General features: G+C 38.0%; 1 long non-coding RNA gene across 1 annotated transcript in view; it reads right to left on the bottom strand.

Annotated features, from left to right (window-relative positions):
- Positions 1-16832, bottom strand: part of LOC140500430 (uncharacterized) — an 82305-nt gene extending 65473 nt beyond the window's left edge. Inside the window, exon 1 of the long non-coding RNA XR_011965734.1 lies at positions 16143-16832. This is a non-coding gene — a long non-coding RNA (uncharacterized lncRNA). The remainder of the gene's footprint in view (positions 1-16142) is intronic.
- Between the last annotated feature and the right edge of the window lie 1778 nt (positions 16833-18610).

Here is an 18610-nt window from a genome sequence, read left to right as displayed (position 1 = left end):
GCTACGTGACATGGGCTAGACCCTAAGTCAGGAAGATTCGAGTTCAAATTTGGTCTTGGACACTTACTAGCTTTGTGATCTTGGGCAAGTCACTTAACCTCTGTCTAAATTTCCTTTTCTGTAAAATGAGAATAAAATAGCACCTAGCATCCAGGGCATTTACAAAGATAAACTGAGTTGATATTTGTAAAACACTGTGAAAACCCTAAAGTGTAATATAAGGGTTTATTCTCCTTAGCACATAACATACCCCCCATACTTGAGGCCTCCAAAATGACAGCAAATGAGCAGAAATTCAGGGAGAAAGCCCACTTGACTTTTAAAAATCAGTTAGCAAACCCCTATACATACATACATACATACATATACACATACACATACACATACAGGTTGAACTAAATTTTCATGTTAACTTGATTTCAATACTTAAAGTGGATTTGTAATTTCATGAATATATGTATTCCCTCCAATAATACAGGTGATAACCTATCCTAGGTCTTTCATCCCATGTGCTTCCTCACCCATTTGATTGTTGTTCAGTGATAGGTCTGACTTTTTATAACCTTATGGACCATATCATTCCAAGACAGTCCATGGAGTTTTCTTGGCAAAGGTACTGAAGTGGTTTTCTATTTCTTTCTCCAGATGATTAAGGTAAACAGAGGTTAATTAACTTAATCAGAGTCAGCTAGTGTCTGAGGCCATATTTGAATTCAGGTCTTCCTGACTCCAGGTCCAGTGTTCCAGCCACTGAGCCACTTAGCTTCCTCTTCATCATCCATGTCCTCCTACAAATTCAACGACTCTAAGTTTCCCAACACTGAATAGATGCCAATGGAACACTCAAGTTATCCATCAGTTATCCCTCCTTAATTGATAGCCTAAATCTTTCACCAATTAATATATCTCCCTGGTAATATCCTTTATATCTTTTCTGGTTTAGTTCTTCATCATTAGTTATATGTCTCAGTCTATTCATGCATTTCATGCTCCTCTTTACTGACCTTTAAGTGACCTAGAATTTAATTTTTTCAATGACTATGGTATTCCATGACTCGCAATCTTACAGCATCATAAAAAAGACTATTACTGTTTAAAAGATGGGTCTTTGTTTCACAGAGAAGAGTGAGGATATTAAAAGTACTATATAATTTCCCAAATACAATCCAGCCTGCTTTCCTCCTACTCAATTCTGAGCCTAATAGCATGGAGTATTATTACAAACAAACAAACAAAAAAGTTGGCAGCTACTGACAAACTGCCTTTCTTCCCCTCCCTCTTCTCTTAAAGCTGTCAATAAGCAAACTAAAAAATTCTCTGTTACTGCCTTAAGGATTTAAAATATTTAAACAGTGTTAAGTCACATCTTATCAGCATATAAGCCTAAATCCTTTTGAGTACAAAAAAAAAAGATTTCTTTTTAATCTATTGTAGAAACACATACTTTTCTCTGTACTGAAGAGAATGTAAGACATTAGTGAAAATACAATCAATTTATGTTCACAAAAAATCCATTTGCTATATTTTTGTGGATTACAAATGGCATTCAACTTGGTAGAAACAATGGCAGCTTTGAATCTACTGAACAATCGTGAAGTAAATCCAGTGTGTATTGACACCGATGATGAAATAAACACCAAATGCAGAAATAAAGTGAGATACAATAGACATCTAAGATGAGCAACTATCCCTCTTGGCAAAATTAAGTAGATTCAAAGGAATGACTTCTCACAAGGCTAAGACATGGCTTAAAGACTGAGAAAGTAGGATGTGAATCTCAGTCACCAACCTGAGGCTGGACAGAGAACAGACTCCAAGGATTCAAAGCCTCCAAGCAGGATATGAATGATATGATGCTATCCGCAATGATTCACACATCAGAATAATGATCTACAACAAAACCTGGGAGCATAAGCTTGTTTATGGTCACTCAGCAGTCAATGAAAAGAAAAATATTTAAAACCAAGAGAAGTAAAAAACAATGTAGTGACAGATGTATTGATGGTAGCTTATCAGCAAAAAAAATCTAGACAGATCACGTAAAGACAACATACAAATGACACAGAAGCTTTTAGAGAATGTCAGAACTGGAAGAGACCGAAAAGATTACTTAGTCCTGCGGTTCCCAAATTGTATATACTAAGGCGCCGCCATGAACTCACAGGGGTGTTGTCGGATAGTTTAAATTTTCAAGGAAAACAAAAAGACAATGAACATCTGGTGGAAACTACATTACCTACTAACTTGAGGGAGTTAACAGTTTCAACATTAGATTGAATTATATTCCTTTTGATGAAATTCGTGAATGTTTGATCTATTTTTGTTTACTTGCACTTTTGGCTCCGCCAGTAACTTTTCAAGCTTTCTCATTTTCAACATTGTGTTTTTGTGAAGTTGGGTTTTCAGCAGTTGTTGTGATAAAAAGTACCACATGAAAAACAATGATGGTATCCAATAAGATTCCAAGTTTTAAGAAGTGATGTAGTGTCCAACAGGTGCATACATTCTATTAGTAATTGTGAATAAAATAAAATATTAAGAATAATATATATATTTTCCTTTAAATTATGTTATTTTTTCAAACAGTTACTAAGTCGTTAGGATGTAAATACTCATTTAGTTGTTTGGACCTAACTATTTAATAAATAGAATTGTTATGTATTTCTTTTGGACTAGGAGGAGTATGAAAAAATTAATGCGACACTATGAGCATTTGAACCAAGAAAATTTGGGAACTTCTACCTTAATCCAATCCTCAAACTTTACAGATGAGAAAACTGAGGTTCATGTGACCAGAACTGGAATTTAACTTCAAGCCCTCAGACTCTGAATACACCTATACCACCTAGATAATAGGTGGCCTACTCAAATAACAGGAAATATTTCACAGATTTTAAACAGCTGTTGAGAAGGGGCAGGCCAGCACTTTCAACTATTTGGACAAGACTGATAACATAGGATCACCAATTTTGGTATTCAGTAGAGCTGTGCTCATGCTACAGCAAGCAAAAAAAGAATTTAAATACAATACTTTTTACATAACAAATTCCTTCCGAACTCACCTAAAATTATCATTATTTTAAAGTGTTAGAAAAGATTAGATAAATAAACTACTGCACTTTCTTATAACTTAGTTAACACTAATTTTATATTTGAATTTGAACTATTTTACCACATGAGTAACTGTTCTCTAACGCACTTGAAAAATGGAGAAACAAAGGGATGGTTCACTGAGTAGAGGAGTGGGAGAGATATATTTGGAAATAAAGGTAATATAAAAACAAGATAGGAATAATAAAGTTTTTAAATGCATTAGTATTTTTATTTCTTTTCATGACAAAACTAAGCAAAGAATGAAGATTTATAAAAGTCACGTAGGAAGGCATTTTGCTAAATAGAAATGAAACCCCCAGGGTTAATCATAACACTAAACACACTCATGTCCTTTGGTATCTCTGTAAAGGAAATAGGTTTGATCTAAACTTTACTAAAAATCCTAGAAGCTGTTTTTCCTTTTGTGGCTTAGCTCCCAGAATCTTCAAGAGAGGAGGACAAAAGAATGCCCCACCATGAAGGACAATCACACTTAGAAATTCTTATTTATAGTATTTGAGAAAACATGGCTTATGTTAAGAACCAAAGTACCAATTAAAAGAAAATACTGCTGTCTGATCAACTTACAAGAACATTTCTTTTCACTTTTTTGTGTGTGTGAGGCATTTAGGGTTAAGTGACTTGCTCAGGGTCACACAGCTATTAAGTGTCAAGTTATATTTGAACTCAGGTCCTCCTGACTCTGGGACTAATGCTCTATCCACTTCACTACCTAGGTTGTCCCCCATGAACATTTCTACCACTTAACATTCCTTAATGCAACCTATAATGCTCGAGATAAAACCTCCTTTCTGTCAACATTTTGTTTTCTGTACCCAGGGGAAGAACAAACTGCTAAGTTATTATTTGGGTTTATTTTATTTTCAAAGGAAATCACTCTTTATAAAACACCTTAAAATAGCAAAAACATTGAAATACCTACTTTATATAAAACAGAGTAGCTAGGTGGCGCAGTGGAGAGAGTGCCAGACCTGGAGTCAGGAAGACTCTTCCTGAGTTCAAAATCTGGTCTCAGGCACTGACTAGCTGTGTGACCCTGGACAAGTCACTCAATACTGTTTGCTTCAGATAACTCATCCATAAAATGAGCTCATGAAGGAAATGAGAATCACTCCAGTATCTTTGTAAAGAAAACCCCAAAAGGAGTCATGAAGAGTCACAAACAACTGAAATGACTAAACAACACACAGGCAAAATACTGTGCTAGGTCATGAAATATAGGAATGAGGAAGACATACAAAAATTTATAATTAAGACAGTGCTGGCTCAAAGAGTTTATTACCTAGTAAAATCTCAGAAAACAAAAATTAATCTGTTATACTTCTGACATTTTCCCCCTTTCCCAGCATGTTTCATATAAGCATGATGGTCTGTTTATAAAAAGGGTTTTCACAGGACTGCTGAGTTCGTGACATATTTCACTAATAAAAATGAATAAATTTCATCAATAATAATCTAATTTACATAATGCTTTAAGATTTGCAAAATGTTTTCCTCACAACAACCCTGTGAGGTAGAATGTACAATTACCTCATTTTACTGATGTAGAAACTGAGGCTCTGAGAAGGTAAGTACTTTCCCAAAGTCACCCACCAGTCTTTTCTGGAGACAAAATACAAAACCAGGTATCCTGATGCCAAATCCAGTGCATTTCCCCATCACCCTGGCTCTTCCACACATACATAGGCAGTATTATGGACTATGTGAACATTAATAAAGGACCTATATCACTAAAAACAGGTCCTTCTTTGGGACACAGACAAAAGTATGGACTAATCCAAAGGATGTGTACAATCTGAAGTCAAAAAGGGAAGCAAGATGACAAACTTGAAACTGTTCTAACTACTGTACAATATTGAAGTTTTGAATAGTTAGGTTTCCATAAATTTTGTAAAAGCCCGTGACATTTGTTTTTCCTACTCAACAGTATTCTACCTACACCAAACTTTACAGTTTATGAGTACCAGCTAGAGCAGCACAGATGGTAGAAACACCACCCTCAGCTCTAAAAGCTAGAAGAATGTAGTTCCCACGTCATTGTGACTGAAGTCGTCCATTTTTCACTAGGAACTATGAGAATGGAATACACTACCCTGCCTGTTGTTATCTGTCCTTTACTCTTGAAGAAACCTGCCTGTTAAAGATATGGTGACACTCCAAAAGTAGAAAAAAAATTACTCATTTTCTTAATAGGATGACTTGCTTATACCACAGGAGATCAAACAACAGAAAAGAAGGGCACAAAATAATCCCAATTTCAGAGCTGAAAGAGATCTCAGGGGATATCTAGTCCAACTCACACATAAGAGTCCAACTCAAAAAACACAGCCAATTGGTCATCTAAACCAGGCCTTTTTAAACTATTTCCATTTGTGATTCCAAAAGTTGGTCTTGCGTGGCCTGAGGGCATGTGCAGTACAAAGTGCACATGCTTTGTGATCAGAACCAAGGCTGCAGTGAAGTCACAAGGTACAACAGGGCAAGCACTGCCAGAAACACCTTGGATTTTTGGTCATTGTGCGTTCAAAAAACTTTTGCTGTTGCCAAATCTGTCACGACCCCATATGGGGTCACGACCCACAGTTTAAGAAGCCCTGCTCTACAGTGCTTGAAGAGTAACCCACTGCTTTCTAAGACTGCCAATTCCATTACTGGTCAGCTCCTAACTGGGAAGAAGTTTTTTCCATCTATTATGCCTAATTTTGCTTCATAGTAACCTCTACCACTAATGCTAGTTTTGCCCTCTGGGATTAAACAGGAAGTCCAATTCTTATTCCAAATGATAGCTCTTCAAGTACTTGAAGATTTGCCATATCCTCCAAATCTTCTTTTCTCACTCTATGTTCCATCAAAACTGGCCTACTCGCTAGTCCTGCTACACAACAATCTATTTCTCATTTCTGAGCTTTTTGTATAAGCTGTCTCTCATGGCAAGACTGCACTTGGGTCTTCACCTTAAACTTTTAAAAAGTCCTCATTTCTTGATCCACTTCAGCTGTTCATGCCCTCTAGAATTATATTTACTTTTATTTACTTACATGTATATACATTTGCCCTAATAGAATGTAAGCTTCAGGAGGCTAGGTAATGTTTTGTTTTTGTCTTTGTATTCTCGACACCCGGTACATAGTAGGGATTTAATAAATGTTTATGGATTGATTCCTTCTCCAGACAATACTTATTTCTTCCAAATGATACTTATATGAGAAAAATCCTGATGATCTTCACCACCCTGATTTCACTTCTCAGGTCACTTTCCACTCTTGGACATCACACTCTTCTTTATACTGTCTTAAGACTGCATTAATTTTTCTGACTCACATATAATATACTAACTTAAATGGAACTTGGAGTCCACTAAAACCCCTAAATCTTTTTTATACTATGTGCTGCCTAGCCATATCTCTGCCATTCTGAAGCCTAATGTAAAACTTGACATTTTATCTTAGATCTAGATCCAACATTCCAGATTCTCAAAATCCTCTGGATTAAACTTTTTTATATATTTTAGTTATCCTTCCTAGCTTTGTGTTATCTATAAGCTTGATAGTATGCTATGTTATATAAATCACTGATAAAAATGATGAAATGATAGAAAATGAAGAAAAGCATTGTGCCACTTGAGCTATCTCATTGAGGAGCTATTTCATACTATATAAAAGTGTTACCACAAAAAATGATATGTGGTACCTGACAATTTTGACCAAAGAAATAGGAATGCTTTATGAGTTATCCAAAATCATTAGCATCCTTATAAAGTTATACATAAAAGGTATTTCTCAACTAACTTTCATTTCATTAATAAAAAATTAATCCCCGTCATCAGTTTACTATGAATACTCTCCTGGTCAGTTAAACTAATTTTTGTATTTCCAACTTTCCTCAGACCATGATGGAGACAAGCCAGTATCAAGAGCTTTGTGAAAAGCAAGGCCCTCAGGACCACCAATCTCGCATCCAGCCTGGGCTCCACAGCCATCATCAAGAGGGATCAACTACTATGAAGAACTGGTCTACTTTCCTTGCCACAAACACCAATTTCTACAATCATTCAAGTAACCCCAAAAGCCCCAGGAGTGGTAGTACCCCTCAGACTTCTAGTCCAGCTGTTGTAAGATCAGCCCTGGAAGAAACCACTATGAAGATGCTGGCAAATGCTTCTGTGGGTGTTGCACTCCCTGCCTCCTCAGCATTCATAGCTACTGAGGACCCAGAAAATAAAATTCTCTCTCCCAAAGACCTTGGCATTGTCAAAGCAACTAGGTGGCACAGTGGTTAAAGCAATGGGTCTGGAGCCAAGAAAACCTCAGTTCAAATCTGGCCTCAGCCTCTTATTAGACTCTAACTTGGACAAATCACTTAAACTTGTTCTGATTCAGTTTCCTCAACTGTAAAATGTCAATAATAACAGCACTTACCTCACAGGATTATTATGAGGATTGAAAGATATATTTGTAAAGCACAGTGTCTAGGACATAGTAAGCACTTATTAAATGCTTATTCCCTTCCCATCTCACCTTCCCTCAAATGGTTCAACATCAGAAATAAATACTATTTTATCGGTGGAAATGATGTATCACCATCGGCTTTGCCAAGGTCTTAACTTTTCCATACTTGTTGCTAAAACTTTCTATATGTGCTTTCACCTTTAAGACTGTGAATTCCTTGAGAGCATGGATTGATTGACTTGCTTTTTCTATCTATATCCCCAGCCCTTAGCCAATGCTTTGCATATAGTAAGCATTCAATAAATGCTTTCCCTCCATTCCTTCTTGTAACATATGAGTTGATAGTGGCCTCAGATGGCATCTAGTTCAAGCTGCACCAGTATATAATTTTTGTGCTTTCTACCCTTACTTGTTGATTAAAAAAAAAAAAATCAGCATTATGTCTTTAATACACTATTTGCTCATTAAATATTAGTTGATTGATACTATTTCTGACATGAAAGTAATTCAGGAAACATTACATGTCTATATTCTATAAATCATAATATGTACTAAGAATTGAGGGAGATAAGAGATAAACAACACATAGTCCTTGCTCTCAAGAGGCTTATTACTTTTTGATCTGAAAGAAGTTAAAAAGGTACCTAGCTGACAAAGTGGAGAGAGTACTGAACTTGAGTCAGAAAGACCTGAGTTTAAATCCTGCCTCAGACACTAGCTGTGTGACCCTGGTCAAGTCACTTACTCTCTACCTCAGTCTCCCCATCTGTAAAATGGAAAGAATACACCTACCTCCTGGAGACTGTTGTGAGGATAAAATGAGATAATATTTGTAAAAGTGATTTGTAAACCTTAAAGTATATAAATTATTAACTATTATTTGTTGAAAACATCATCATAATGCTATGGGACCACAGAATAGGACCACAGAATCATAAATTTAAAACAGGAAAGGACCTTAAGGTCAACTAATTTAACTTCATTTTACAGATAAGGAAATGGAAGCCTAGATAGGTTAAATGAATTGTTGAAAGTCATACAAGTATTAGGTGGAAATGTCCTGATTCTAAAATAATTAAGCTAGTCCTCAGATTCAAAAGTAATGGGAAGACTACTTCCCTAGTACTCAAGGGAGTCTAGGACTTCAGAACTAACTATTCCTAACCAGTTGCATGATCTCAGGTAATTCACTTGGGAGTACCTTATCAATGAAATAAAGGTTATCTGATTCTTATTTGATGTTAAGTCCTGATTCAACAAATCCAAGGTGACAGGTCACCACACAATTTTATCATGATACCAATAAATATTCTATGCAATCTCTCTCAAAACTACAGAAACTATTTTTTTTTTACTATCACAATAACCTCTAATAGCAGGAGACTCCTCCTCTAACTTCTTAAGTCCCTGGCTCCAACTCCTCCTTTCCTGTTTGTGCTAAAGGAGAGGGAAGAAGACTGCAAGGGGTGCTGGGAAAGACTAATAGTCAGGCTAAGTTTTCCTCAATTCCTTCCACAGAAATCCTCAAGGTCCTAGGACCCTTGGTGACCCAATTTGAGTCTCATGTTTGGTTAAGAATCAATGATGTAAGGCAATGTACAGTTTTTCTTTACCTTTGTTTTTCTTTCCTAGATATATACCCAAACACGTAAATAATAAAATGTTACAATATAGGACGTTATAGTATCTCTTTCACCACTCCCCTTCAGCTTCCAAGCAAACAACTATAAGCATGCTTTGTAAACTGATGGTCTAGTGTTTCTAAGGTTGATTTGTATATGCAAATCCTTCCCCTTAGGACTGTTCCCTGATCTTTTCTCCCATCTTATAAAATTCAGTACTTTTATAATTTAAGTATGATCATCCAGAACGATAATTAGTGAGAAAGCTGCTTCATTTCTCTCTGGTAGCAATCCTTTTAAAAGTATAACATTCCTAGCAGCTAAAACAAACTTTGTAAAGACTGAGTAATTTCTATTTTAGCAGCTTCCAAACTGTATAACTCACTGTGAATCACAGACCACTCAACATTAGAGTTGCACAAATAAATACAACAAGACTGTAATCTTGGGACCTAATTCACTTTCTACAAAACCCCCTTTCCACTTTTATTCCTAAACTTTGAATACTAATATTGTAATAAACTTAAAGATTCTGAAAAATTGTTTTCAAATACAATCCCCTTTATCTAGATACCGTAGGTTAAAAACAAACATTAAAAATAATTGTTCAACTCTCAATTTAAGAGTTATAGGAAACAGAATTAGTGCTAAGGTTTATCTTACATAGTTCTCATTTCTTTCCTCCATCAGATAAGAAACTGAAAAAAACGCAGTCCACTCTGAATACCATACGGTAAAAATTCTAATGCTGTTTGGCCAAAAGCCAATTATAAAGGAGAGGTATGAGGAGGCAAACCATAAATTCATCAGTGAACTAAAACACATTCTGTACTTGTATTGTCCACACAACAAGGAGATAACCATAAAAGAAGCAAAATTAAAACTTATAATTACTAAAATATCATTTCTATGTGACATTCTGAATTTAATCCAGAAACAAATACAAGCTATTATTCCATTATAGATTTGTTTTTATGGGTCTTTATGTCATAATACAAATCAAACCTAATTGAGTACATTCATTTAAAATACTGCCACTTAGTATAAGTCTTAGAACTGCTATGTAATCACTGAAAAACAATATTTTCAAAAAAACATTTGTTTATGAATCAGAAAAATGGGAACATGTTTTTAATGTATTTTGTTTTATATTTATTTTAATTTTTTTTAAAAAACATATGGAAGGGCATATGGTCTGGGTAGTGAGAAGACTTCAGTACTTTGCAAACCACCTCTGCTTGTGATGACAAATCACCTTCCACCTCTGGGCCTCAATTTCCTCATCTGTAAAATGAGGAGGTAAAGAGAGCATTATGTCCTGGTTAGGTAGTGGCTCAGTGGTTAGATGGCTGGACTAGAAGATGTAAAGACCTGAATTTCAAATCCTGCGTAAGCTACTAGCTCTGTGACCCTGAGCAAGTCATTTAACATCTCTTAGCCTCAATTTCCTCATTTGCAAAATGAGTTTGATAATAGCACCTACAGAGCTGTTGTGAGGATCTGAATCAAATGAGATAATAATTGTACAAACTTTAAAATGCTACATAAATGTTAATCATTATCATTCTAGAACTAATAATGAGAAAACGTTGATTTCTAGATTTTAAAAAATCCTCAGGATTACAATGTCATATAATGTGATCATTAAATAACTGACAATTCTAGAATGTGGGGAACATTTGAAAAATATTACAATGACATGAAAAGTTTTAATAGGTTGCTATTATTGTTGTTCACACTTAGTTTAAAACTAGATCTAATAATATCATTAAATTAAAATGTTTAACAAAATATGTGCTGCATTTAGTTGTGGCACTATTCTTCTTTCCTTAAAGGGAATGCAGAAGTCTTCTACTTAAAATAACTTGATTAAAGTATGCTTGGTTCAAACAATGTTTAACTTAATTTACAGATGGAACAGCTGGGAGAAAATATGCAAAACAGTCATTAAGAAATAAACTTTCTATTGGCATTATAGCTAAGATGTTCCAGCATTTAACATCATCATCAATGCTTAGAAAATACAAATGTACATGAAAAAAACTCTATAAATAGGGGCACATGGGAAGGAAATTTAATTTTAGGAGATAAACAATAAGCTAAAATCTATTTTAAAAGATTAGCTCCAAAATTTTATTCTAATTCCAAAAAGTAGATATAAAGGGAGCTTTTAAAAACACACAAGTTAACAAAGATCATGCAAAAATAATAAGCTTGTGACAGCGTCTTAAAGTATCCCCCAAAGCTATACATGTTTATAAAAATCAGCCCTACCTTACAAAGTATATTCTTGATTTCATTTTGTAGAAAAGAAAAACAAGAGCAGGAAAATTAAATGATACTTAACAGTTTAAAGAACTATGACTACAACTCCATTTAAGATTCCAATACTTCTTTCTAATCACTATACCATTCTTACAATTCTATGGGCATAGTACACAGTGTACTACACACAAAAAAACTGTGTATCTGCTGCTTTTCTTTTAACTTAAAATAGATATTTTAAAATTTGGAAGGAAATCCAAATATCTACATTAAATACACTTTCTCCAGTCTTCTCCCTCACTCCCCAGACACAGGCAATCACTCTAATATTTTCCAATAAAAAACTGAAAATACTCACTTTGGAATCTATCATTCAGATTCTAATTTTTCTAATATTCCTTTACCATAAAATGAAGAAAACTGAGCTCAATATCCCAAATGCAGCCTCTCTGGATCACATATAATATAATAATTTTAGACTTTAAAGGCTTTACTTTTTAAGTGAATATTAAGTATTTTTTAAAGTTTCAAAATATCTATTCATCATTTTCTTAAAAATATCTCTTACTCTGTATGAAATTGGAATAAGTTTAACTATCAACACATTGACACATACTTTACTCTTTTCTCTAATCTCCTTCCTGTTAATCATAAGAGTACTCAAAAAACGCTGGAAAAATACTCATCCCTTATTTCACCTTTGGTCCAAAATCAGCCTAAAAATGATTCCTCTTCTTTCCAGGGCTCTGGCTCATTCACTTTCCCTTTTCCTCTCTTTCCAACTACATAAAGTTTGCTATAGGAAGCTCTCATTACATTATTACAAATTCCTTCTTTTAGGTCACTCAACCAAATTGATCTCAAAATTAAATTCTGAAAGCAATCGATTCAAGTACCTTCAGTCATTTCAAATAAATCCAAGTTCCTAACAAAAGAGTAGGAAAACTCTTCTGAAATTATAAAGAAAATATAAATACTAAGTATTTGCATAAAGAGCCATGATGAACATAATAGGTCCTATGTATACAGTGATTATTTGCTACATGTAGGTCCCAAGTAAAATTATTTAGTACATCATTAATCTTGTAATTCTGAAGAATATTTTACATCTAAATATCCTTTCAATGTAACTGGATTTTATTTAAAGGTGTATTTCAGACCCAAACTATTTACTTTACATTACACTGGAGTTTCAATTTAACGTTTCCCCAAGGGTCTTGTGGGACCACCTTATTGGAGAGAGTATCTCATGACAAGATGCTTTTGATACTCGAGTAACTAAACCTCTTTGGATGGGATCCGAGACAGACCTGCCTCAGACCAAACTTTGCTCTAAACCAGTGTTACAGTGGGAGCTGAGGGTACTACTAAAAAAACGTAACAGCACAAATCAGATCACAATTATACAACACAAAAACTGAGTGGCCAAAGAGAACACTATTTGGAATCACAAAATACAAAAAATACTAATCCGGACACCTATGAAAGGGGAGATAATAAAAAGAATATAAAATGAGGGGGCTAAACCGGATTACCTCTAAGGTTTCTCCTAGCTCTAACTCTATTCTGTGTCAGTCCCTGTGACTGTCTCTCTCTAAACACACGTATACCTTGGCTATATGCCACAAAAATGGTCATAAAACGTTGTGAAACTGAAGTACTGCCAACCAAATCACATTTAAAATGTACTATACTAGGAAAGCTCACTCTTTCAAAAAGTCCTATAGTGGATCTTTTTATAAAACAAAGGAACCTTTTGTATTATGAATAATCATCTCCTTAGTTATCTATTTGTAGATTTGTATATGGGTTTTCTTAAATCAGGGCAAAGCTATTTCAAAAGGCATATTCACAACCAAACTTGCTTTCTTCTCTCTCAACATATATTCACATAAAATTATTTTTAAAAAGAACTTTAGAAAATACAAATTACTCTGGAAAAGAATTTAGAAAGTGCACTTTTTAAAAATAAGTGAGGAAAAAGATATGTATTATAACATAAGGCCAGGTACCAATGAACTGTTTGGGTTTTTTGGTCTGTTTTGCTATGGCTTCAGTAAAAAAAAATATGAAAAAGACGTTCATGTTTCAAAGCACTTAAGCATCTATTTCTATAATCTTGCGGTTCAAAACTGTTCAAAAATTGTTTCTCTGTTAAACTATGACCTCTAAAATGTCATCAAGGTCAATAGGACCTACAGCAGGATGATTTAGTGAATAAGTGCTGGTTACAGAAATTAATGATGCCCAAGGGCAGGTATATTATTTACACTTGCTCAACTTTCCAGATTTTCTGCAAATCCTGGGCTTATGAATTAAATGACACAGTTCTTCATATTGCATAATCACATAAAACACTAATAGTCAATGTCAACAAAGTATAAAAGGGATTCAGAGCATAGTATGAGGTACAAAATAAAACTCCACCAAATCGTATATATTGTAATAACAAGACACAAAACTTTTCTTACTCTGTGTACTAAAGACCTTTGAACTTATATTTTGGCCAAGTGGCACAGAGCCCACATTTCAAAGCAGGAAGTCCTCTGGAGATATAACCTTCTGTAAAGATAAAATACTTGAGAAGCTGAAAGGGCATTTCAATTGATCATAAATCTTCTAGTGACTAAAAAGTTAGTTTGGATATTCTGGGCCTGCTAGTCAACATCACCTTCACTTTTCTCTCAGCATTTAACCCTTTGGCCACTACTTTAGCTTTCATATAAAAAAAGTTACTTTTCAGAGTATGTTTTGAATATTAAAAATTAATGATTCAATTTCGCATGTTTAACTACACATACAAAAAAGCACTACTCTTTGAAAACCATTCCTATTCCTTCAGAAAATAAGTTTGTCAAAAAAGCTTAACAATTCAAGAATTAAACACACTAAAGTTTAAATACCTACAGATTCAAAGTTAATGTGTGAAAGGATCTGAGTCAAAAAGAATTCTTTCGAACATAGGAATTTAGATTCAACATGGACATAAATACACATTTAATATTATGACAATTTAAAAAACAGTTAAGGTGACACAGATGCTTTCAAACTAATACCAAAGAACTAGACATTCGTTATAATGAAGTATTTTGCTGAATTTCCTTCAGTAAAGCTTCAGTATGGAAAGTGGCACTAGGTCAATGTGATTACTAAATTCCTAGCAGTAACAACTAAAGTGCATTTTGATGGCTTCCAAAGCTTATTACAGATGACTGCTTATACATTCTCTTTCCAATTTTTTCCCAGGAAACACTAAGCTACTTCAAACTCATCTGACCAATGTTATCACTTTACAAGGCTTTAGGGAGATTTGTACTTGTTATTTTTAATGTTTATTAAACAAACACAAAAGAAAAAGAGTATCCTATTTTGCATGTAATTACAGCAGAAATCATATAATAAAGGCATTTACATTTCTACCAACTTCACTTAGCAGAATTAGTGCTACCTAAAACTACCAATTAATACATTCACAAGGCACTGACATATCAATGGTCATAGTGTCATGATATGCTTATTCACAAATTATTTATTCCCAATCCAAACACAGACCTCTTGTCTTATCTTACTTCCACCCCTTAGGTCCAGTACTATGTAAGATTTCTCTCAAAACTAAGCATTTAGCCACTCCAAGTGCAAGGGATAGGCCCATGACAGAGAATCTTCATACAGTTCAAATGCCCAGCCCAACTGTCCTAGTCTTAAAACTCACCCTTGTCCCAGCAATGACCTCCGGTTCTATCCCTAACGCTCACCTCACAGCCCCAAACACTTAACTTTGAAGGGTCCTTGGAGATCATCTAGTCCACTCCTTCATTTTACCAAAGAAGCTGAAACTCAGAAAGGCCAAGTTTCTTGTCCAAGGTCACAAAGCTTTGTGTAGTATGACTACAACTAGAACACGCTGCTTCCCAAATCCTGAGCTCCAGGGTTCCTTGCGTCTCCGAGAACCTAAGCTGTCTCTTTCCAAGGTTACTTTCGCCTCCCCCGTGCCCACTACTTACCTGGCCCCCCTGTCCTCCACCAGACTCTACTCTCGAGCCACCCCGAGGGTCCCCGGGCAACGACTCGTCCATTTCACTCTTGTCAATATCGACTCTTTCCCCCGGGGCCCCTCCCACCTCCCAGCTCAACCTCCTCACTTCCCAAACCTGGGAAGCGGTGAGCGACATCGGTGTCTTGCCCTTGGCCAACTCTTCCCCCTACCCGGCAACAACCTACCCCCAAACCCAGGGAGGAGGGGCTCCTGTTCACCCTGAAAAAGCCACCCCGGCTCAAGACTTCATTATATTATAAACTCCCACCCCCAACTCCTTCCACTTCACCCACATCATCTCCGGAGTCACGGGGCACTTAGTTCCCAACTTCGCCTTGGCCGGTCCTGCCTTCCTCTGCCAACTTGTGTCCCGGTGTCCCCAGACTGCTCTGCCCACCTAACTCCGGGGGTCCCAGAACAAGGGAGGAGGGGAGCTCCCTTAAGTCCTTCCCTCTCCTAGCACTCTCTAGACCAACTGAGGGCAGGGGACCCCCTCCCACAAAAGCTTCTCTGGCCTACCTCCCCCCCCTCAGTATAACCCCCTCCTTACGCCTTCCTGGAGCGCCTCTCCGATTAAAAAGTAAGGAGTGGGGGGTGGAGGGGCACAGGGGGTCCTCACTTCCCCCTGACAACCACCCCCGCCTTTAAAGCACTCACCTGGTCAGCCCCCTCTGGTCTCTGCAGGAGAGGGGGTGGTAACGAGTCTCGAGTACAGGGAGGTGGACAGTAGCCCCAGTAGCCGCTGCCACAGCACCCCCTACCCCGAGCCCATTCCCACTCCCCCGCCCCCCTTCGTGCGCGCGCCCCTGCGCGCGCCCCCGAAATAACGCTCCCGCGGGAGGGGGGAGTGGTGAAGGAGGGGGGCGTGGACACGCTCGCGCCGGGAGGGGGGGCGCTTCCGAAGGCGGGCGGGGGGAGAAAAGTCAAGGGGGGGGTCGCCGGCGTCCGGGCGAAGGAAGCGGATTAGATTGCGTCCGTCATGGCGCGCGCCGGCGGCAACGGCGACTGCTCCCTTCCGTCTCCTCCTCGCCTTTAGTTTGACCTTTTCCTCTGGTGTGTGCGTGTGCGTATCTCTGTGTGTGTATGTGTGTGTATGTGAGCGTGTGTGTGTGTCGGGTTCGCTCCCCGACGCTGCCTGACGTAACTACCATGGCAACGGCAGCCCCGCCCTTCCATTTCCCCATTTTCGGCTCCCCACCCCTTCTTCCTCCCTCTCTCCAGCTCCGCGCCTCCTTTCCACGTTCTCGGGCGGTCTTGTGCTCTATCGCACGCGCGCATGCGCGTGCGCTCCCTGAGCATGGAGCGAAGCGGGCTGGGAGAGGAGACTGCTAAGTCTCCTTCTCCTTCTTCTCCCGGCCCCTCCTCCACACCTCCCCCTCCCTTTCCACCCTCTCCCCCCTCCCCGCTCCCCTCGACCAATAGAATGAGGAGATGCTGTGGGCGTGGTGGATTTGGGTGTTGCGAAAAAAGTCCCAAGCTGATGAAAGCCAGCGGGGTTACTGAGCATGCGCGTTGCGGGTCTTGTGAATGTGGGTTGGTAGATGGGGGAGGAGTGGACTAAGGAGACTGGAGGCCGTCTTCTAGGGCTTTTACTATTAGCCGGGGTAAAGGAGAGAGCGTGGGAGGCCGCAACCGGACTCGGGCGCTTTGCTCTCGGAGAGTAGGTGCTCAGATTGCAGAAGAAAGGACAGGAGGGAAACTTCCATCGAAGCACCCCTGAAGTGGTTAATTCAGCATGTGGGGCAATTCCCGAAATCCCACGCGTGACCCAAGGGGTGGACAGGGGTCATCCATAAACCTGATCCTAGGCTCCATTCCCGAAACGTATCCCTTCAAGCACCGGCAGGGCGGTATTGGGGAGAGGGCATTGGACCCAAGGGTCAGCAGAATGGCTGGATAGGCCACAGACACTGGTGTGAACTTGCTCAAGTCACTGCCTCCCTCCAGCTTCCCTTTCCTCTTCAGTAAAATGGGAATCGTGATGCTTAGACCGCCTTCCTCACCAGGTTAGATGATAAGTGTAGGTGCCTCCTGCTGGCGACCACGGGTGTTAGAAAGCTGTGCCCATGGAGGACCAACTCTCCCAGATCATAGAGGTGCACAAACATTAAGAAACTAAAACAATATTCACAAGGCAACAGCCTGGTGTCATGCCAGACGAACCTGATTTTCTGTTTTGGACGGTCACTAGATTGGCAGATCAAGAGAATTCTACAATATGGGGAGAGAGAGAAATGAGAGAGAGAGGAGAGACAGAGAGTTTACCTAGTTTTTTTATAAAGCAGTTAACAAAACCGTGCATGCTTTGGTGAAAAACAATAGATAAGGGTTCAAACATAGTGTAATTAGGGGAATTAAGAATTTATTCAATCAACATGTAGACTCAAAGAGTGGTCTGTTACCGTATGTCACCTTACAAAGAGGTTTCCTAGGTATGCCCCAGTGATCTGTTTGGCTCCCTACGGTTTATCAGCAATTTGGTTAAAAGCTTGGATCACGTGCGTATCAGAATTGGAGATGACAAATCAAGATGGGTAGGATCAGGAGTCAGGAGAATCTTGTTCAACAAGAATATTGTGATAGATAAAACCTGATAAAAAGGGACGAAGGTAATGTTTTACACTTGTGAAATTTATTTTTTTGAAAGGACGTGCAGAAAAGAATATGTGGCAAAACAGCAATTTATCTGGGAAAAAATGGGTAGTTTAACTAAACGTGAATAAAGTAAAGAAAATTAGTGCTATACAAGCTTAACTAGCAATATAAATCACTCCTGGGCCCCAGGGATTGGGATACTGTATCTCTTCACTCATAGGTCTAGCTCAGGGCTTGTATGATTTGGGGATGATTAAATCATCTCCTTATTAGCCACTGAACAGGGGGAAGTACCCCAGGGATTGGGATACTGTATCTCTTCACTCATAGGTCTAGCTCAGGGCTTGTATGATTTGGGGATAATTAAACCATCTCCTTATTAGCCACTGAACAGGGGGAAGTGCCCCAGGGATTGGGATACTGTATCTCTTTACTCATAGGTCTATCTGCTCTAGATTCAGCATGTAGCAGAATGACTGGCACATAGTGTGACTGACTGAGACGATATGGACCAGGTTCAGTACTGAGGG

Source organism: Notamacropus eugenii, chromosome 4 (assembly GCF_028372415.1).
Source record: "Notamacropus eugenii isolate mMacEug1 chromosome 4, mMacEug1.pri_v2, whole genome shotgun sequence".
Lineage (NCBI taxonomy): Eukaryota > Metazoa > Chordata > Mammalia > Diprotodontia > Macropodidae > Notamacropus > Notamacropus eugenii.
This window is presented reverse-complemented; position numbering and strand designations above follow the sequence as displayed.